Here is a 23,308-nt window from a genome sequence, read left to right as displayed (position 1 = left end):
TTCAAGTAAAGCTTTCAAAAAGCTGAAAAAACTATTTTAAAAGTGTATCAAATGAACAAGCACAAAAGATTTTAATGGATCTATTATTCTTCTAACAAGTGACATTCTTTCAGAAACTTGTAAGAATCTGAATATACACAAGCCACATTCATATAAGACTGTGAATTACATATAAAAACTGATCAATATCCCAGTAGGGACACATTTTTTTTGGGGGGGGGCGGTTATCTGTTGTATGAAATTACATGCATTTGTACCAGGAAAAATAGTTTTATTGCCTGGGCATTCATTAATCAATGTCAGTGGGATGACTTCCTAGTTGACTTCCCATGTGGCAGTTGGCAGGGGACTTAGCCCTTCACTAGCTCTTGGCAGGGGGCTCAGTTTCTGGCTACATGTGTACCCCATAGGACTGGATGCGTATCTTCCTGAAGGACAGCTGGATTCTCAGGGAAAGTGATGAGAGAGAGGGAAAGCGGGGGGAGAGGGAGGGAAAGATGTGTCACTCAGCATCTTTTGTTTTAATGACTTATCCCTCGGATTGTGAATGTGGATGTACCATAGAGTCGGCAGATCCACTCCCACCTAGGCCTAGAGAAACAAGTATCCTGCCGCAGAAGCCCACCATGATGCCCAGAGCAGCATCACTCACTCCAGCCAGAATGTGCAGACGTCCTTAGGCCAGCTGATGAATCTCCACGTGACCAAATGTTATTCAGCAAGAAAAGGAAGTGAATTCTGGTAGAAGTTACAATTCAGATCACCAGACTGTGAAAGAGGCCAGTCAGGAGAGGTCACGTGTGCTGTGATCCACCCCATCGAAGGGCCCATATCAAGCCTGCAGAGACCTGGAGCAGATTTGTGGCTGGCACCAGATGGGGAGAGGGAATGCCGGTGGGTGGGAATGGACAACTGATGGACTCTGGGTTCATTCTGGGCATGATGTTGGTATTCTGAACTGAGGATCCAAGAACACAGCACAGCTGTAAATCACCGAAGCCATTGATTGATGTGTGCAAGTCAGACAGATGATCGTAGCTCAGTACGCATGCTGAGGAAGAGAAGCAGACAGACACGGAAGCAATCCCATCTGGAAACCACCTCAAGACCCTTCGGCTGTGCTGGGTTACCTGGCTCCAGGCCAGGAAGTGGTGGAGGTGTTTGAAGAGAACAGCAACCTTTACCACATCCACAATCTGAGGGATATTTCCCTTTAGTTTGTTTATTAATGATCCATTCCTGCTTGCATGTAAACTCCCAGAGAGCAGAGTTCAAGTTCATCCTTGGTGCTCAGAACAGAGCCTGACCATAACCAGTGTTCAGTAAAGCTTTTTACCCAATACACTAATAAATGTGTCAGATAACAAAAAGATCGGTTGCAGAGTGTGATTGTGTGATATGTGAGGTGTGAACACAATAAGAGTGTGTGGAGAGACAATTGAGCATCATCATTTTTTCACAGACAGGCTGACCTGGGTACGCTGGGAAGTCCTAACTTTGAATACGTACTTTTTTTTTTTTTTTTCCTATAAGACGCTCACAGTTTTCAGACTATTGACCTGATCCCAGGTTCAAAGATTTTGGGTTCAGTCATCCTAGACCAAAGAGGGAAATCAAAATATCACCGCCTTGGGACTAAATGGAGTTTTCAAAGAAACTGGCATTGAGTGCCCTGACCTCACAGGTCCAGTGCCACTGTAGAAATTGGCTCTTTGGACGTCAGGTTTCTGAGGTCACACCCCCACCAGGCTTAGTGCTCTGTTCCACAGCTTGCTCTCGCCCCTGCTGAGGGCCAGGGGAGAAGCCCTTCTCACTATGGAAAAGGTCAGTCTCATTAAACCGCCATCTGAATGGCTTGGAGCCCCTCATTAGTACAGACCTGGGACACAGGCGGGCTCCACCACCAGAACAGAAGTGAGATCCACCCCATTGAAGGGACCATATCAAGCCTGGTGAAAGGGAATTCCCAGAACTTCCATTTTTGGGATTCCGTGTTCATTCCTTGAGGGGGCTACAGGAGGGTCAATACTGAAAACAGGATCTGTTACTGATCCTTTTGTTCATTTCCTCAAGGAATGAACACAGAAACTCTGTCCACACGTGCTCCTGCCTGGACCTCCTGGGACCCAGATTAGCTCGGCTTCTGTGTGTCATGGGCCCCTCCCTTTCTAGTCCCCCTCACTGGGGACATAAACAGATCCTGCAGGAGGAAGGGAGACATCTAGTGGTCTTGTACCTTGGCTTTCCATCTCCTCATGCATGGGTCTTGCTCATAGATTCTTTATCAAATCAAATTCCTCTTAATCAACCATGGTTAGCACACATGTGTGATGGCAGGAGGAAATAGTGGATTTGGGAAAGCTCTGTGCACTTGATCCCATCTAACTATGGTTGACTTAAGGCCTTACTATTTTAGGATAATTAGCCCATTTAAAAAAAAAAAAAAAAAAAAAAAGACTTCAGGATTTCTATAGCCACTATGGAGGTGCAAGTAGTTGATGAGATTAAATCAACAGTTTTAATTCATTGGCATAAGGGGAGTTCATGCTTCCAGGAGGGAAGTTCCTCATTTGGGGAGATTTATCCACTTTGGTGTTTTGAGAGCCCACAGATCTCTTCCCATACACTTCCTTCCACATTGAAGGAAGCTGAAAATCACAAGATGTCTGATGTGATTTCTGACCAAGGGTGACAGGGGTATGGCTGTGCAGCTCATCTTAGCTTCTGTGCTGAATGTGCCAGGGTCTTCATGGTGTGTGCCTAGTTCAGGCTTGTTGGAATTCCCCACAGAGCTGGGTGTGTCCTGTGGGTGCAGGGAATGCACATCTGACTGCAGGGAGTGTTCCACAGACTGGCAGTGGGCCCTTCACACTGCTCCTGTCATTTGGCTTTATTTTGCTCCACATTTCTTTGTTCTGGTGGGTGGTGGTATCCGAGGTGCCATGAGCTCTGGGGTGGCTGGATCCATGGTGGACAATTTGGTATATGTGCCTCTGCAGAGCTGGTAGTCTCTGTCACTGGTGATAGCCTTTGGCACAGGTCATCCTCATGCTTTATACATGGCCCTTGGTCACAAACTGCCTTTACCCATCAGGGACCACTGCCCATCTCCCTGGTGCATGTCTAGACCGGAGTCTTTTCTCCTTCTCTACTGCTAAGACCCTTCTTGTTTAACCAACCACTTCTTTTTTATCAACAAATATGTTTCAGGTACTGATTGGTGCTGTGTGGGTGGGGGTGTAGCCATGCTGTAGGTCCAGCTCCCACCTCAGGAAGCTGAGGAGGCCTCCACAGACTCCTCAGTTCTCATGTTGCCCTGGACCTCTCGGAATAATGTGGTATGGGACCCAAGGACAGGTCCTGGACCCCTGTTCCATATGACAGAGCTGACTGCTCCAGGAGAAGATTGCTGCCCCACACTAAAACCCGTCCAACCACAGAGGCTCCATCTCAGCCTGGGTTCTTGAGATCCTCCTGAGGCATGGTGCTGCCACTCTGGCTTCTCCTGGAGAGAGGAACCTGGCAAGATAGAGCCCCCGCACTGTCTGCCATGCTGTGAAGAATGAGGAGGGAGAGCTGTGGACAAGTGCCCACAGGTAGAGGGGGTGAGAGGACCAGCAGGGGCCTGGGCTAGGCCAGGAGAATTGGAGGCGGAGATGCAGGGTCCAGGCTGACTACAGAGTCTGGGGATGCAGGGTCTGGGCCACCTGCAGAGTCTGGGGGTGTGGGGTCCAGGCCGCCTGCAGAGTCTGGGGGTGCAAGGTCCAGGATGACTGCAAAGTCTGGGGATGTGGGGTCCTGGCTGACTGCAGGAGTCTGAAATTCAGGCAGGAAATTCAGTGGTGGTCACTGCTGCTGAAGAGGACACTCTATAGGTAGAGTGAGTTTCCAAGATGGGAGCTGGACTTTTGAGCTGCATGCAAGCAAAGAGGTGTTGTATGCAGGTGACTATGCTCCAAGGGTCATAGTGAGCCCTTCATTCACTCACAGGGCATTTGCTGAATGGTACATACTTTGTGCTAGTGGATTCCAGGTTCTAGAGAGGTAGTACTTAACACAACTGATGTGTCCCTGTCCCTGTGGAAATTTCCAGATAGTAGGGGAAAACAGATGATAGAAACATAAATATGTTTTTTATTTAATTACAAATAAAGTAAAATGGATAATACAACAGATGATGCCAAGTGCAAATGGGAAGCTTAAAGCAGGGGAGGGAGAGAGAGGTCACAGTGGGAGGGGTTCTCAGTAAGGCCCTGGAGGTGACAACTGGGAGATACAGTGAAGGAAGGCTGGACATCAGGCATGGCTGCTATGGATGTCATGAATAAATGTGTTCTAGGTAGATGGCAAGCAAGTGCCAGAGTCCTCGGGTAGAAGGGTGGATGAGTCACAGTCAGTTAGCTGTAGCTGGCACAGAGTGAATTGGAAGAGAGACAGATTAGGGTGGGCAGGTAAGGGGCATGACAGGCAAGGCCAGGCAGCATAAGGTTGTTTGCAAGGACTCTGGATTTAACATGAATGAAGAGCAAACATGTCACAGGTGTGGAAAAGAAAGAGGTGGTGACATGTTTGGCCAATGCAGTGGAGGTTCGGTGGCGAGGAAGTGACAGGCTGTGTATTACTTCCAGGTGAGACTGACAGGTGTCTTGGTGGGTGCATCTGGGCTGTTAGGGAAATGAAAGACAGGAATAATCAAGACTTCTGCTTTTCAAATGGAAGGATGGAGCTGCCCTTGTCTGAGATGAGGGAGGGTGTGGTGGGCATTGATGGTGGGCTGAGGCACGGGAGCTTACCTGTGAATGGACCACTGTAGAGAGGTGTATGTGCTGTCCAAGGGGAGGTGACACCTAAGTCATTGATAAAGGAGTCTTGGTGTTAGGACAAACCTCATGCAAGAGATATAAACCCTACTATCGCTATGCATGCAAACTATGTATTATTGTCCCAAATCAATGAATCTACACATGCAGTTCTCAGCAGTGTCTGAGGCCTCTTTGAGTTCATTGGCTTGAGTAGATTTGAGCCTCTGGTGGTGAGCATGATGCGGGCCCAGTCTCTGCCACCTTGGTCATGGATGAGAACTCTGCTGTGTGGCTGCTGGCCCACAGTCCCATTCCATGAGCTGCACCTGCAGTACTGTTCTTAAGAGGTGAAGATGTTATTGCTGAGATGTAACCTGGGCAATTGCCAGGAGAGTCTGATCCCAGTTGCCACTTCTCTACTGGAGACTAGTATGATCTAAAGGGGCTCAGATGACAAGTATCCTCTTGGCCACCAGTGAAATCTTTGCCAGTCAGCATTAACAGGGCATGAACATATGGCCATGGCCTCAATAGACTACTCTCTCCTGGATGAGCCAGTTTATCCTTGAAGAGGTAGAAGTGTCCCAGTGAGTCAGGCCAATGCAGCACAAAGGCAAGGTGATCTCACAGGTCGATGGGGAATGTTTTGCACTTTGATAACCTGCTGGTAAAGTGACTAAAAGTCCTATGTACAATTCTGTGTTAGGATTTCCCACTGGACATGCACATATGCCAAGCAGCAGGTCAGGGACAGAGATGTAGGGCCAGTTAATAAGTGGACGTGTGGCACACAGGTGCTGGCAATCGTGAGACCCAGAATCATGCTGATCGGATGGTGATGCTGCTGCCTCACTTCATGGCTCTGTGACCTGATTATGTCTTGGTTACTCTGTCTAGTAGGTGTATGGGAGGATTGTGTTCGCTGGCCTCCCAAATATCAGAGAGGGTCTTGTTACTGGGTCTGACCAGTGGGTCCCTCATAGAAGCCAGCCCTGTCACTCTAGACATAAGCACTTTGACCCTAGTGGCTGAACCTGAAGATATCTCCTTTCCCCTCAAGCCCCAAACTGAATAACCTGGTTTGGGAATGATGTGGTTAATATGGATTATATGTGTGAAATGCATGAAGAAAGCATAGAACGTCTCTAGTAACCAGTGCAGATGCATAATGACATCCAGGTCACAATGTCCTGGCTCCACTCCCAGCCAGACCCATGAACATGCACGTCTTGTACCCCAGGGAGGGCTTACCAGGTGTGACTGCTGCCCGCTGCACCCATTGACAGGCTCTGTCATAGCACAGCCCAAGTTCATCAGGGTGCGCTTGGCTGCCCTAGAGAGGCCTGCAGAGAAACGACCGAGCCTGCCAGTCCATGCGGCTCCACATCCAGGATGTGCAGCAGGAAGAGGCAGAGATGGACAATTCCTGGAACTTGTGTTTGAGTAACAGTGTGAATCAGTGTGTGCTGTCATCTTCTGGAGATGGCTTTGAGAGGTCAGAGAAACAGGCAAAGAGAACGTTGGCAAGCAGTTAGCACTCTGGTTTTGATGAAAGACATTGATAAAATCAAATGAGCCTGAGGGAGATGGCTCAGGAGGATGATGGCAGGTTTGACACACATTCATGTTTATGAAGTGTGTGTAAGGTGCACCTCTAAAACATAAAACACTTCTACGTGTGTATAGACTTGTGCATACAAGCATCACGCACACAGGCAAACCTTCATATATAAATAAAATTGCATCATGTGGCAGAATGGAATGACTACTTTATATGACATGTACCTTCAATTTTACTGGATGTTATAGAATTGATTTTCCAAGGTGCTTGCATTGACTTACATTTTGTAACAATGGATGGAAGTTCTGATCTCCTTATATCTTTAAAGTGTTTGGTATAGCCAGATTTTAAATGGTGTGCCATGTGGTGGGTGTCCTGGGTGCTTCCTTATTTTAATGTGCATCCTACTGACTGGTGGTAGGGCAGCCACTGCTCTGTGCCTGTTGCCGTGTGAATCTCTGTGAGTCCACCTGTCTGCGTTGTCCTCTGGTCCTTCCTTTGGGTTGTTGCTGCGTTATGTTTTGCTTTGCTTCTATTCATTACGTACTACACATACGATGCCCTGTGTTCTATGAGTGATGGATAACTTCTGCTGTGTAATTTTCATTTTCCTTTTGATTGATGTCTTTTCAGTTTCATGAAGTGATGTGGTTCTAACATTATGCAATGTTAAAATTTAAAAAATATAATTGACTCTATCTTTGAAGCAGTGAGTGCTGATCTTTGTCAAAGTACCTCACTTAGTACCTACATCCACACTGTGACCAAGGCACTGCCATCATCTCCGTGTCACTGATGAGGACTGAGGTGGTGCAGAGCATGCATTCAAGGCCTGTCCATCGGTCCAGCCACTCACCCATTCACTTACCAAACTTTCATTAGGGCCCTACTGTGTTTCAGGTGTTCTGCTAAGACAGCGTTAACCCAATCAGTAAGAGAGAACCTGTGCTCAAGGTCAAGATCACTCTTATATAAGAAAATCACCTACATAGGGTTTTGATCTGTGACAGTCAAAGAGAGTAAGAAGAGTAATGGAATTTAAACCTGCAACATGCATAAATAAATGAATAATAAAGAAAAAAGCAAAAATCAATGACATTTTTATAGAAAACAAATAGAGACAGTAAAGGAAGCCCAAAGCTTCTACTTTGAAAGGATCAATAACATTGACAAAACTCTATCCAGACTGAACAGTAGTAAGAGATACACTACCCAGATCAGGAATGACAGGGGAAGCGTTACTAACAGCCACAGGTAATGATGCAGTAGTTAGAGGATGTTATGAACAACTTCCCACCCACAGCTTGTCACCTAGAGGGATGGACAGATACATTGAAACAACACCAAAGCTCATGCAGAGGATCAACTGGATAGTACTGTATTTTAACTGAATTCATAGTTTTAAGGCCTCCAGAAAAAGAACCACCCAGAGTCAGGCAACTTTGTCAGTGAATGCTGCCCTACATATAGGAAAGCAGCACTCCCTGCAGTACAGAATCTTGCAGCTAACAGGAGAGGGGCCCACCTGACATGACCAAATTGTCCTGGTCCCCAGGCCAGACAAAGGCAGGAGTTACAAGACCAGAACACTGCAGACCAATTTCACTTTGAATATAAATGTGTGTGTGTGTGTGTGTGTATATATATATATATATATATATATATATATACATATATATATATATATAGAGAGAGAGAGAGAGAGAGAGAGAGAGAGAGAGAGAGAGAAATATTTATCTATTGTCTTGACTACCTGAAATGATTTTGAAGAACAATGAATTTGGAGGTCTCAAGTCTTCAACTTTCTGAATTATTGGTATAATATTATTGGTATAATATAATATGTCAATTATTGGTATAATATGTCAAAAATCAAACTAGTAGTATTGGTAAAAAAGATAGACATATAGACCAATGGTTTAAAAATGCACTTAAAAATAAGCCCACACATGGTTACTTGACTTCCAACAAAGGTATCAAAGTAATTTCATGAACAAAATATAGTCTTTGCACCAAATGGTGCTGGAAGAGCTACATATAAAAATATACAAAAAGTGAGTCTTGGTGCGTGTTCCAAACACGTTCCCTTTCCAAAAATTCACTCCCATTTTATCACAGGCTTTAGATCCAGTACCCGAAACTACACACATTCTGTGAGTGAACATGAGAACACAAGAGAAAGAGCTTCGGATCTCAAATTGGACAAATAATTCTTAGATATGACACAGAAAACATGACCCATAAAAAGAAAATTGGTAAATTTAGCTTTTGGAAAGTGAATATATTTTGCTTTGCAAAGACATAAAGAGAATGGAAAGACAATCTGTGGAATGGGGAAATAAGTTTGCAAAGGTCAAATCTGACATCTTCCTAGGATCCAGAATATAAAGTAACACTCCAAACTCAAGTTACACATTGGCCCTCCGTGCTTCCCAAACCTCTGGGAGTGAGGAGGAGGCTCCTCAGATGAGCATGTCACTTCTCCTCCTCTGTGGGAGCAGTGTCAACAGTGGCCTGTGAAGAGGGCCCAGTCAGAAGTTCCCTTAGAAGACACGTCCCCCTTCCCTAAGTCAACACAGCCAGTTTTCCTGCAAGTGTTTCAAAATATGTTGGGTTAGTGCAATAGTTGCCTGGTGCACCATATTACAACACGCATGCACACACACAGCTTTGAACATCAGGCTCACACTCAGTGCACTGGGATCCTCACTCCATGAGAAATACCTGGAAACTGAGTGGATTATGGGAACCACAGACCATCCTCCCTCTCACTCCGTCTGGGACCTGACATTTGCCTGAGATCGTGGCTGGCCGTCCCACGCCACTTAAATCATTATCTGCAGTTTTCTGTCACCTCCCTTTTTCCACCTCTTGCTTTCCTCCCTCCTTCTCTTTTTCCTCCTCTTCCTTCTCTCTTCCTCCCTTGCTTAGGGTAAATGTTTGTAGGGTAGACATACATTTATTTTATGTAACATTTCACTTGAAGAAAGGATCTTTAGCTTAAAAAATAGCTGAGACTCATGTTTTTACCATTACTGAGGAAAACGGCAACTTCCTAAGCCAGGTGACTTCTTTGGGCACCAAAGCAAGTTCGTGAGCAAGCCAGGGCAGAAGCCAGTGTCCTGGCCTTCAGGTGGGTGCTCTGGCCTTGGCACCCCCTTTGCTGTCCTGGTCCTGTCCTTTACTAGGAGTTCTTCTATTTCTTTCCTCCCTTCAATCAACTGCCAGTGGACCCCTGTGGGGAAATGGGAGGTTTGGAATGCAGAGACTGCACTTCCTCTCCAAGTTCCCAAGCCTCCTGTGTGGGCAAGGCTTGGCTCTACCAGCTTGGCCTCTCAGCACTGCATGGAAGTTTGGGGAAGGACAGAAGTCCTCATCCTTGGCACATCTTTCTGGAAAACATAGCAGGACCTTTATCCCTCCCTGGAATAGAGCTGTGGTCATCAGCTTGAGTTCTGAGCCAAGAGACAGTTCCTGCCCCTCTACCCCCAGCCCTCGTCCCTCTTGTGACCATGTGTAAGCAGATAGTGCTTCTTCAGGGCCACCTCGGGGTCTGTCAGGACCCTGTTCCCTGAAGAAGTGTTTTTCACAGAGATGGGTTTTGAGGAAGCAGACCTTTGGAAAAAGGCCTAGTGGGGCAAGCTGTGCTACTACCTCACTCCAAATGTCAGCTCTCCAAAATTCAAGCACAGAGGGATGTCTCTACACAACAAAGCCCCCCCCCACACACACACACACACCACTTCCCTACTCTACAGAAAAAAGATCTATTGGCAGAAAAGGTACTCTGGATTCATTAAAGGGTATTGGTAATTCTTAAAGTTTGAGTATCATGAAACACTTCCCTAAATTTAAAAGACTTCTCAAAAACAGATCAGAAACAGACAAAATTAATATTTATAGACTCAATTACATGGAAATGGACTTCTAGTGAAAGACCCACCGATTCCCTGTCCAAGAAAGACGCACGAGGCACTGGCTGCAAAAGCAAGAGGCGATTTATTGATACACAGGCGCCTGCGGGTGCCCAGCGAAACCTCAGCCGGAGCTTCAGTGAACTGGCACACCGGGCTTTGGGGTACAGGATTTTTTATAGGGTCAAGGAGCAGGTTTCACGCGCACGGTAAGCAACAGGTTTCTTATTGGTTATTTTGAACCCAACATACAGGTTACCTAAAGGGTAAAGTTATTTTTCATTTTATGTTCCTGGAATTACACCATATGACAGTTACATATGAACACTCTGTTTTTTTTCTATTCCTGCTTATTAGCCCCTGTTTAGTCAGGCATGCCCTGGAATCTATTCTTCTGCTCTTTCCCAACCATCCTGTTTTTCCCTTTTAATCGGTTACACTTAACTGATTTTCTGAAAAATACATCTGACGTCTGTGCAGGTGCGGAAGCAAGCCCTGGTGATTTATTACTGGGCCTAAAGTTATTGGGCTGGGGTCTTTCATTCCCCCCTTTTTCTTTATCATGGATAGAATCTTATATCCATTGTTCTGCTTGCTCAGGTTCTTGGATTAAGCTTGTGTGTGACCCTGTTTGTTGTTTAAGCAACTGGTACTGTTGAGTTAGAACCATAGTTTGGATTATAGAAAGTCTCTCTCATGAATTGCACCAATCTATTGAGTATGCAGGGTCCAAACGTTAGGATTATTAGCAGAATAACTAAAGGTCCCGCTATGGTGGATAGCAAAGTAGTTAACCATGGGGATTTGTTTAAACCATCCTTGTTGTGCTTCAAATTTTTTTTTTTTTTTGCCTTTTTGCCAACCTTTCAGTGACTTTTTTCATAGTTTCCCGGACCACCCCCATATGGTCAGCATAAAAACAACATTGTTCCTTTAAAACCACACAGAGACCATCTTTCTTAAGGAATCACAGATCTAATCCCCTCCTATTTTGTAGCACGACTTCTTCGAGGGAAGAGAGAGATTTCTCTAAGGCAGTGATAGACTTGGTCACTTGATATTAGACCCCCGATTTATCTAACTACACTGACTACCTAACTTTAAATCTGGCTTTATTTATTTATTTATTTTTTAAATTTGGGAACTCCTTACTGCTGTGAGGAAGGGGGACGAAGAGAATCTTTCTGGCTTCTTCAGGCTGAAAAGGGACGGCGTGGGGCAAGCAGTTTGGAGTCCCCTTAAAAATATTGGGTCTATCGAGTGGTCCATGATGAAAGTCTAATTGAGAAGTAATAGGCTGGAGGGCCATTTGAGTGATGGGTGGTCTATAAGAGAAACAAGAACTTATTAGTACTGGAACCATATTGATGCAGTAATAAATGCCACAGCACAGGAATATGCCAATGAGTATAATGGCCAAGACAAAGATTAACAATGTTTTCCATCAGGCAGTACCAGGAACTAGGAGCTAGGATATTGTTTCCACGAAAAAGTTGCTGAGGACATGGCTTCCATCTGAGCAGGTAAATCTTTAAAGATATTTGTCACATTGTCAGAAATGTCAGGGATGTCAACACAACAACTAACATGTAGGGTTACAGATGTCTTTTTCTTTAAGATATAGTTTAATAATTTAATGCCATCTGATCCTGCAAAATCCTTTTACTAGTATAACCTCTGTGTCTAATAGAGAAATCTTTAATTCTGTTACTTAGGGCTGGATAACCATATTAGCAAACATCAAGCCTACCTGTGTTGGCTAGAAATAAAGGCCTTAGACTAAAACTACTCTAGCAGTCCCTTTGACAGTTATCAGGCATTTCTGTCTAAGAATCTTTTTTGTAGCCTTCAGTCTACTTATTTATGGAAGTTACATTTAACTATTATCATCATTTAAGATGTCCAGGAACAGCTGTGCTTTGGCTTTGACTGTCTTTGCTAAGTGTTTAAGATGAAGCAAGTCAAAACTGACTTTTGTTTCTACCTATTGTTTACAGTCAGCTGAGTTATCCTGGGAGTCCTCGGGAACTTATAGCAGCTTTTCAGTTCTGCTAGTGCCATTTGCGCTAGGATGGGTCCAGGCCTTGCTTGACCATATGGCTTCCCTCAGAAGCATCAGGGATGTCTCCCTTTTCTAATGACCCTCCTCTTTACAGCAAATGCACCGATTGGCTTTCTGTCCTCCACTGGTCTCATTAATCTCCCTGCTCAGGAGGTTATGTGGCCTAGAGTTGCTGAGCCCTTTGGAGAAGTCCTTTATTCCCTGATTCAGACTGACTCAGAGGGCAAGAGCCGAATATTGGTTTTCTTGGCCCCTTTTAATTTAACTAATTTTAAAAACTTGATCTTAAAAATCCAGCAAATAAGTTAACAGCCTTATATTAAGAGCACTGGGCTTTAATGTCTATCTCTCTATCCTGTAGGTGATAACTCCTTATCTTATGTTGACCCAGGTTGTGTTCTTAAAGCAATACCTCTTTAAAACATTAACAGGCAATCTTTAAACCATCTATAAGCAAACTACAAAACAAAATTAACTAGGGTAAAAACATATTTAGCTTATATAATAGCTACCTTGAATTCTAGCAGGGTTATACATCATAATTTCCTGTTTGAGATCCTAGTAATCTTGGCACAAACCTATTTTTGGACACAACTTTAACTGTACTGAAATCTGGCTTACTTTTTTCATAGCCACTTTCACATGTAGTGAGATGGGACAGAGCCTTATCTCAAGTAAGGCAGGGCTCTTTATAAATCTCAAGTACTATAGTTCTGAAGCTGATCATTTTACAAAGTTTACATAAATTGTTGTTCAAGTTTACATGAACATTAGCTAACACAACATAATATCACACCTAAAACATGAATTAAAAGCTGAAAGCTTTTAACCTCTTGTAAAAAAGTAGTAATGTACTTTTGTGTTTTGCAATAAAACCTTTACACAGATTAGGCTCTCATTAACTTAAAAATACATAAATTGTATCTCAGAGTAGAAAGTAACATGGAACCGTACATATCTTATTGATAACAAGTTCAGTTATAGAACACAAATGATATAATTGAATCTCTAACGTTTTTTTTTTTTTTTTTAAGCCTAAAATTACCATACAACTTTAGAACACCAGCTTGATATAATGTTCTTTTGAAGCTTCTACCTTACAGACTTGTATACCTGGAAGATATGAACACATTAATAACACCATAATTATATAAACCTCCTTTTGTTCACATTTTGAAACAATACTTGTAAACTTTTAAATTTAAGCAGAATTAACATTTTATTAGGGCCTTTTTGAACACCTAGAGAAACTTATAAGCTTAATTTTGAGGACATCTTTACTTTTATCTGTTTACCCAATCTAAATTGAACCGTTTGAATCACGTGAATTAAAGATATTTGGATCTATTTTTAATTTTTACTGACTGGTTGTCTGCCCGATTTTGGACGTCCTGCCAATGGTCAAGGGTAAGACTCAAGGGAGTTGTCCCATGTTAGTCTCAGGTGGAATGAGAAAATGCAGAGGCAAGGAGACAGATACAAATCAGACAGGACACAAAACACAAAGAACGCTGCGCGGCTTCGGGCAAAGGCAAGAACACAGACACAAATATCAGACTGGACACAGAGAACGCTGTGCGGCTCGAGCACAAACCGAACGTACCTGACGGATTAGGGAGAGGAGGGATACCGTCACCTCCGTCACCCACGAGTACAGTGTACTCTACAGAACATTGGAGGCCCCCCAAGATGGGCCTCCCTGAGCCCCTGGGACGTCTCCCAGGGTGGCAGGGGAGAAGTCCGAGTTCGTCAACTCCTTCTCAAGCTGCCCAGAATACAGAGCGATTACGCGTAATCGTACAGACGCTGCGCATGAACAGATAACAAGATAACAACCAGACAGACAGAGACACAAAATGACACGAACTGGCCAGCTTACCTCCCAGTGGTTATTGGGTGTTCCTCGGGCAGGGATCCGGACTGGGTTATAGGAGTTCTCCTGGCTGGCTCGCCAAATGAAAGACCCACCGATTCCCTGTCCAAGAAAGACGCACGAGGCACTGGCTGCAAAAGCAAGAGGCGATTTATTGATACACAGGCGCCTGCGGGTGCCCAGCGAAACCTCAGCCGGAGCTTCAGTGAACTGGCACACCGGGCTTTGGGGTACAGGAATTTTTATAGGGTCAAGGAGCAGGTTTCGCGCGCGCGGTAAGCAACAGGTTTCTTATTGGTTATTTTGAACCCAACATACAGGTTACCTAAAGGGTAAAGTTATTTTTCATTTTATGTTCCTGGAATTACACCATATGACAGTTACATATGAACACTCTGTTTTTTTTCTATTCCTGCTTATTAGCCCCTGTTTAGTCAGGCATGCCCTGGAATCTATTCTTCTGCTCTTTCCCAACCATCCTGTTTTTCCCTTTTAATCGGTTACACTTAACTGATTTTCTGAAAAATACATCTGACGTCTGTGCAGGTGCGGAAGCAAGCCCTGGTGATTTATTACTGGGCCTAAAGTTATTGGGCTGGGGTCTTTCACTAGCAAGCATGCTAGCTGCCAAAATTTTAAAAGGTCTCTTTTCTCTGGCTCCTAGAATATAACTTTAAAATACATAAAAAGTAATCCCGGCCTAATCTGATTGTCCTTGCACACTGTGTTTTGGCGGAGTTCCTGTCATTGGCTTAACTGAAAAGTCAAAGAGGAGAAGGAAGAGCCCACAGTGTGGATTTAGCAGGATTAAATGGCCAATATCGAAAAAGTCATGCTCCATTTCCTCTCTTGCTGCATTTTTCACAAATATGGTGCTGAATGTCTTTTTTTTTTTTTTTTTTTAATTCCCCTCTCTTCATTTTGATCACTTGTCAAGGTGAAGCTCAGCCACCAGTTTACAAGTCCTGTCTGATAAGAATTCTCCCATGAGGCTACTCAGAGCCTCTCTGTGCTTTCCTCTCCGTGTTTCCTCCTCCCACCCGTTCCCCAACACAGGCATACCCTTCTCAAGACCTGTGAACCATTAAAGATTGAGGCTAATCTGAGTTCAGGACTGCTACCCACATCCCAGCCTGCAGGTGGTCACATGGTTGGTCTTGCTACCCAGATAGTTGGAAGTGGTGCAGCCGTTACCCAGGATGTGCCTGGGGACTCAGGATACTGACATGCAATAACATAGTATGGGGGCACTTCACATGTGGGGTCCTTGGATGTTAGCGTGTGTGTGTGTGTGTGTGTGTGTGTGTGTGTGTGTAGGACAGAGGACAAGGCTGTCCTTGTGTACTGTGGCTTCAGCCTTGGAAAGCAGAAATTCCTTATTTAATAGAGAGGAGACCTTTCTGCATAAAGCCCTGCAGTAACAGCTCATCCTGCAGGCTTTCAAAGGACTCTATGAATTAGGCTTTCCTCACACTGCTCTGTGCTTGGCTGAACTTGACTCTAATTATCCTCACTGGGATGGAGTGACTTGGGCATGCATTTCATTCAGTTTGATCTTAAGTTTTGTGTGAAGAACAAAGTTCTCATCACATGCTGAGAAAGACCTGTAATCCTTATATAGCCTTTCTTGCAAGGTTACCGTGGGTGGTTCTAGTGGATCTCTGAACATGGGGGCAGTCTTGGGGACCCGTGATGCTGTCCTCCAGGACAAGTGGTTCCTTCCACAATCTAGTGAACTTTGGAGCTGACAGTGGCAGTGGCTTGGTCTGGGCCCAGCAACTTGCTGGCTGGCAGAGGACTTGGCGAATGAGCTGGTTGGCTTGTGCTGTGATCAGTTAGACAGCCTCTGTGGGCACTGTCCCTTTTGAAATGGTAAGACAGCTTTAAAAAGCTGGTGCCACAGAAGGATTTTTTTCAGTTCTTATTATTAAGAGGAACACTAGGCGGTTTTAGTTTGCTAATTCCCATGGACCTAATGGAAGCTGTTTAATCAGAAAAGCTACATTTTGATATCCTCCTCTTTACTGGTTGCCCCATGAGAGCTCCTGGTGGTGCCTGTGCTGTTGCTGGCCTCCTGGCCCATGATGAAAACTGCCTCTGAAACCATGTCAAGGGACCAAGGCTATCTTACATTTCCATACCCGGTAGACCTCCCTTGTTTGGTTGCCTCCCAAATTCCACCAGCCTCCTGAAGATAGCCTTTGAGGGAGCATCCTGCCCCTGCCTCAGAGGAGACCCCTCCAGTCCTTCAGGGGCCTCCATATGCTTGTTTAGAGCCAAACCTGGAGAAATCACTGGCAGCCCATGCCAGGCTACTTCCCCATGAGGTGAGGGCAGCAGAGCCCACACCCCAAGTGAGCACCAAGGCCAGCACAGCAGAGGGGCAGTGACAAAAGCCAGCAGCCTCCAGGTTAGTCAGTACCTGGCCAGGGATAAACATCTCATTGGTACATAGAACAGAGTCATTTTAATGGCACTCAAGAAGCTGCATTGGGATGGAACATTCTAGAACCCAAATGCAGGGCAAGGAGGCGTGTGGGGTTTAGTGGGAGGTGTGCTCTAGGCCAGGGCACAGATCAGATGGGAGACAGAGCATCCTGGGCCTCAGAGCATTCTGTCTGGCCGGGGTTTGCATGCCAAGGCCTGAAAGTCACTTTTCCTTTTCCTCTGTCCTTGTTCCTGCTGGGCGCTTCCTGCAGGGTCGGGGCAGAGGCAACCCTTCTGCACCTGGCACAGCCCTGAAGCAGGCTGCTTCTGCTCAACCTCAATTTGTTGGCACATTGTTTCCAGTTCTTAAAAGTGGATTTAGGATCTGGGGCTGCCAGGCAGGAGAGACTGAAAGTTCTTGACCGTAGACACGCCTGGTATTTCACGCAGGTCCTTCTTCCAATCCCATCTGATCATGGTGGTCTAGAAAGACCACTAGGTGACCTCCCTGCTGTGAAGTCCCCATTTTCTGTTCCTGGGGCCTGGTTTCCACTTCTGACTTCAGGACTGACCCCTTGGGTTTGTTTCATGGCCTCTGTCCATGGAAACAGCCTGCAGTGAGCCACCTTGGGCAAGGACCATTTACTCTGAAGAAGGCAGGGGCAGCACACCACTCCCCCAGTATGTCACAGCTCTGGGGAATCTTGATCAGACAGTGGGCATTCCTGAAAACTTGAAGAGGTGTGTATTAATTTTCCACTCCTGCTGTTAAAAAAAAAAAAAAAAAAACACACATATATTTTTTTTTATCTTATAGTTAGAGGACAGGATTCTGGCACATGTCTCATTAGGTTAAAATCAGGATGTAGACAGAGCAATGGTTCTCCAGGGCCCTCTGGAGAGAACTTCTTCTCTGTAGCTTCCAGCAGCTGCCAGCAATGAGGGGCCCATAGCTCTTTCCTCTGTCCTCAAGGTTAGCATCTCTGATCCTTCTCATACAGATGTGCCTCTCTCTGACTGTGGCTGGGGAGGTTCCCCACTTGTAAGGATTCATGGGGTTCTGTTGGGCCTGCCTGGATAATCCGGGATAATCTCCTCCATCCCCTTAATGGTATCCTATCTGCAAAATCCCCTTTGCCACATGAGGCAGGAACACATTCAGATCTTCTGCAGATTGGGATGTGAGAGGAAATGCTACCCTGCCATGAGCAACTTATAAGGCTGGTGGTTAGTCCCGCTTTTTATTGATGATGTTCAAGTTTTTAATGAAAATTTAATTACAAGAATAATCGATGCCTACATTCTACTATGGTGAAGGAGAAGCTTTGCAGACAATGCCAACTCCTCTGGCCACCCATTTCATTTTCCAGTCCCCAGTCTAAAGTTGGCAGTGCTATCCTGTTGGAGTCTTTCTTCAAGATCTTTCTTGATGTATTTACATACTTGTGTAGCTGGATAACTCACACATGGCTTGTTTGGGGCATGGGGTGACTTTTAAAATAAAAGTCAGTATTCTTGATGAGTTACTCTTTGCATACAATGTATCTTGAGGAATTTTCTTCCCAGTGTAAATGACCTCACCTCATTATTAAACGGTTGTGTAGTATTTTATAATACAGACACAACAGCATATATTGACTTTTCTCCTATTTCTGGACAGTTAATTTATTTCCATCATCAGTGTTTTGCTGCCTCAATGCAGTCCTGTTAAATCTCATCTCATGGGGGTGGGAAGTCTGCCAGCTGGTGGTATTTTGAAGGGCAGGGCTGGGACAGACTGGAGGGCAGAGTGGAGGCTCCCAGGAAGGGGTGCGGGATTGATGAGCATCCTAGCTGTAGCTGCAGGAGGAGAGATGTCCATATTGCCCTCGAGGTCCTGCATCCCATTTCTACCTTGCGTGGTGGATCAGCCCCTGGAACCCATCTCCAGTGACAACCACTGTTCTGAATCCTGACTCCACAGACCAACAGGTCTGCAGCTCCAGCTCCACAAGAAACCTGTGTCTTCAGTGGCATCATTGGGTCATTTATGAGGACAGGAACTCAGGTCTTAGGTACACTTGGAATTGACTTTGGTTTAGCCCCCACTCCAGAAGGCCACAAAGGTGCGGCTTGCATCTCTCCCCCACAGTAGGCAGGTCAGGATTCGTCTGAGCCCACATGTAATCATGTGGCCCACATGCTGTTTGGTGCTGGACTTTCCAGATCAACTCCAGGCAGACGGCACCTTTGTGTTCTCTTAGGACCCAGATGTCCAGATGTCCTGCAGCTGCTGTCACCAGAGTTGTTACCAAGGGTCACCCTCCTGAAGGGAGTGACTGACAAGGGGAATGTGCATCCACTGGGTGCACTCTGCAGGTGCAGTCATCCTTGCCTGACCAGACTCGACACCCTGTGCTTTCCAACTGTCCCATCGCACGATGGCTGGAGAGTGGGCAGCCACACTTGTAATGGCCCCCTGCCCAGGGGATTTAGCCACCCGAGGTTGGTGCTGCTGAGTATCTGAACCCTGTGATTAGACTCAGCACAGCTCTGATGCCAGGGTTCACGTGGCAGGTTCAGCTGTCACCCATCACTCAGCATCTTCGCTGGACACACTCTGTTTCTGAATCTCACACCTTTCTGAAAATAGTCCTCATTGTAAAATGTCCGAACAACATAGAAAGATGAGAGCAAAAGCTCCCTCAGATAAGAGCATCTTAAAACAACTGTGAGCATTAGAAGACCTTCGTTTCAGGCGTATGAGAACATTTCTCCATAAGAAGATTTACAAATGCATAGAATAGGGGACATAATCTACTCTCAGTACTTTCTGCAAAAGGTTCTTGATAAAATTACAGGATTCATTTTTATACTCGAAGACAAGGATCTGAATCATGTCTACACTGGATCAAGGGGAGAATCTCCATCTACTCCAGTTTGAATGGAGCAAGCCTCCATCTACAAGGCCTCAAGGCAAGTGGGTAGCCATCTCCAGGGTTTCAAGGAGAGAGAGTCCTTGTCTGGTTGGCTCAAGGTGGGGGCAGAGGGGACTCCAGGTGGATGCAGATGTGTTCCTGGCTGGAATCCGTTTGGAGAAGCCGCAGCCATCTCATACCTTGCTTCCACGACTGTTGGACTCCATGCCTGACAGGAGCCTGCACCAGGACGTCAGGTTCCACAGAGCTCAGCTCCTCTGGCTGCTGTGAGCTCTGGCTTCCCCCTTCTCTCTAGAGCCGTGTTTTTCTGAATGCTGGTGCACCAAGGCACAGCTGTCACAACACGGTTGTCGAATGCAGGTGGTGGTCCTCCTGGACTTCACTCTAGCCCTCGCTGTTGTCATGAGGTGCCTTGTGGAGATACCTCAGGAGGAATTGCTGCTGTGTCCTGAGACCCAGCAACTGAAGAGCACCCAGGGGTTGGGCCTGTGAGACCCAGGATCATGCTGGAAACCTGTGCTTGGAGCAGGGGTCCTTGTGTGCAGGAAGAGGAGGAATGGCAGGTCAGCTGGCACTTCCACCATCCTTCTGCCAGGGCTAAGTGGCCTTCTCAGGATGCTGCTGCTCTCAGGGCCAGGGGAGGTGGGAAGGGCAGGCTCACTGGGACTCCTCTTTGGGTAGACAGGGACTCTAGAAGGACCTGCAGGGACTGGGAAGGTCCAAACCCCCGCTCAGGCCTCTGCTGGTGTGTGCAGCTCCCCCTGGGTGGTGTGGTGCTGGATACCAGGTGTGTAGTCATTGCTTCATTGTATTTTTGATTTGCCAGGGACACCCAGGTGTTATAGGGATCATAACGTATGTCAATGTGATTGTCAAAGTTGCAGGGTCCCAGTGTTTGGGGAGTGGCTTTCTAGAATGACTGGGTGAGTGTTCCTCACCCTGACTCTACTGTGCATGGGCCACCATCTGTTTTGATGGACGAGGCTCCACACTCCTTGGAAATGCACAGGGAATGCCCTACATTCCCTGCATGATCTGCTTCTTCAGCTTCTTAGAGGTGGTCACCATAACAGGGCATTTCCCTGTGAGCATCACATGCAGAATAACCCCCAGGCTCCTGATGTCCACCAGGGCCCTCACACTCTTTCCGCTGGACGACTTCAAGTGCAACTTGGTCAGCTTCTGCCCAGCTGTGGGCCTGGTGCTCATGCTGAAGTCAATGAGTTTGAAGTTGCCTCTGACGTCCACCAGGATGCTGTCCACCTCAGGCCTAAGTGTGTGACGCCTTTCCTGTGGCAGTGGCCCACAGCTCTGAGGATCTACCAGAACAGTCTCTGGGCCACCTCCTCTTACAGGTGACAAGCCTCGGGGGTGTGTTGCCACAGCTGTCCCCCACCACAAGCTCCATGATGACGCTGATATTTCTGATGGTCTCAATGTCCTGGAAGAGTCATGTTTCCATGTCCCATGGCCACCCTCAGATCTGACAGGTCGGGGATGTTCCACTCGACCTTTGGCAGGACTTTCATTGCCACCTCTGTCCTGGTGAGAAGATGGTGGGCAAGCTTCATCTGAGCAAAGACACCCTGCCTGGTCTCCTAGGGACCTGCTTGTGGTCTGTGGAGATGGTCACCTAACAGGAGCTGGGCACCTGTAGCACTACAGGACTCGGACTGCACTCCCTACTCATCCTGATGTGGAGCCCCAACCAAGGATATTGGCGAAAAGAAAAGATGAAACTCCAAAGTCAAAAAACTATAACCACCAGCCACCACCCCTCAAATGCACTGAGTATCTGGGAGCCTGACAGGTCACCACCAAGGGCTCCCAGTACTGAGGGGCACAAGCCCAGCCATAGGCCACTTTTTATGTGGCCCGTGTGTGAAATTCCTTCACAATGGCTCCTTGTGAAATCAGAGCAGGAAGGCCCATTCACACCTGGCCATAACTCCCAGGGGTCATCTCATTTTTCCTGGCCCTCAGGACCTTTTTGACTTTCATAGTAAGAATAAGAAAGGACCTCAGAAGCTTTTGCTTCGGTGGTTACAGTGAGTGATATTTACTTGTTCGGAAATTAAAATGTGTAGAATGTTTAAAAAAAACAGATGAAGGATCCAAAATGAAATCGACATACTTTAAATAAATGTACGGTGACATTAGAGACACTGGTGCATAAGACATTCATTCCTTCATCATGATTTTGGTGTGACCCTGGGGACAAAAATGGAGATTGTGCAGTTTTTCTACTGTATTGGAAGGGAAATCTCAACATGTTTTTAAAAAGGAAGTTGCTCTGTAATTACAAGGGATTTCCATCCAGTCCTGTGTTCAGTGATCATGGATTGATGGCCTGGGTGCCAGGCTCTGGGCTGGAGCTGGGCCCAGAGGAGCATTCGGTCTCAGCTGCTGGCACCGGCGAGCTCATGAAGGCCCTGGGAAGTGTCTTCTGCACAGCAACAGAATTCTACTTTCTGGCAGAAATTTCTCTAATGAGAAATGAAAAATACCTCATAATTAAAGATTGAGCTTAAAACACTGCTACCCTAAGGGGAAGTCGTTGTGCCTTCACATTCTCAGGGCCAGGGGAGAGGAACTGGGATCTTTCCAGTGCTTAGGAAAAGGATGAGAAACTTTTAGAAGAACAAAAGCAAAAAAGCAAGAGTATTTGCCAGGAACCTCAGGACCTCGGATTTGCTGGTCATTTCAGTCTTACCAGACACACGCCTTCCTCTGAGAAATGTTATCTGTGGCTGTGGAGGGAGCTCATTTACATGGTGACGGTGAAATCTTGCTCTCTTCAGGGCCAGCGCTCAGAGAGACAGGCGGAGATTTAGCACAGTGCTCTGCCCAGGCAGTAGGAAACCTAATGGAACAGAACCCAGTCTGATTCTAGGGAGATTTATGCAGCCACGCTGATTTTACAACCACATAGAATTTTCTGGTGTGGGTCCCTTGGGGGCCATTCAGAATTCCCAGCAGAGAGGCAGTCATGTACAAAGCCAACTCGCACCTGCAGGGAGGTGGAGTGGCTCTGCAGGAAAACTGTCCCTGTTTCCTGTCTTCCAGGTCTCTCTAGGACCACTGCTGGCCCTCAGACCTGCCAAGAAGGGGGAAGGGTCCTCAGGACAGTGTCCCACATGGAGCAGCTGTACTGGCATACGTCTTTATTACAGGGTGGTGACAGACTGCTACAGAGTAAGAGAGATCGACACAAAATGGGTCATTTCCTAAGGAGAATGTCACCAGTCACATTTTTTTTCAAAATGTAACAGGACAACTCAAACATCCGTCATCTTGCGGAGATGGCTTTGGCTGTGAACACCCCATTCTTCTTGTGGATGCAGAACTCTCCTCTGGCTTTCTGAGGGTCTCTTCTTGCTCCCAAGTCTCTGTGTCTCATTCTAGGTGTCTCTAATCCCCTTCCCCACCTCCTGTATGCATTGCAGGATCTCACCGTTCTCTCCGCAGTCATCCAGGATGAGGCTTGACCACCCTAGTTGCAGCCATCCTAAGAGCTCACAGCAGGTGACATTCTCTGGCCAACAAAGACTTATTTATTTCTGTACTTGAAATGCTGCATTCATGCTTCCTGGCTTGGTCTTGTGATGGTGGTGGCTGTGGTGTCCTGGTCACTGTTACATTTCCAGGACTTGGCACATCAGAGATACTTAATAAATACTTCTGAATGCACACAAGGCTGTTTCTGTGCTTGGCCCTGCTTTCCAATCTCTGCTTCCTCTCTTCTCTACAG

The 23,308-nt window shown here is 46.1% G+C and overlaps 1 long non-coding RNA gene across 2 annotated transcripts; it reads right to left on the bottom strand.

Moving 5' to 3' along the window:
• Positions 1–10,839: 10,839 nt before the first annotated feature.
• LOC139706846 (uncharacterized) lies at positions 10,840–14,261 on the bottom strand. Of its 2 annotated transcripts, none has more exons than XR_011708478.1 (3): positions 14,219–14,261; positions 13,385–13,452; positions 10,840–11,602 (listed from the first exon to the last, which is right to left on the bottom strand). It is a non-coding gene; the product is annotated as an uncharacterized lncRNA (long non-coding RNA). The 2 variants fall into 2 exon arrangements; XR_011708477.1 differs by lacking the exon at positions 14,219–14,261 and adding an exon at positions 13,943–14,212.
• Between the last annotated feature and the right edge of the window lie 9,047 nt (positions 14,262–23,308).

This window comes from Marmota flaviventris, chromosome 1 (assembly GCF_047511675.1).
Source record: "Marmota flaviventris isolate mMarFla1 chromosome 1, mMarFla1.hap1, whole genome shotgun sequence".
NCBI classification, from domain to species: Eukaryota; Metazoa; Chordata; class Mammalia; order Rodentia; family Sciuridae; genus Marmota; species Marmota flaviventris.
The sequence above is the reverse complement of the archived record's forward strand: the minus strand, read 5'-3'. Positions and strand labels throughout refer to the sequence as shown.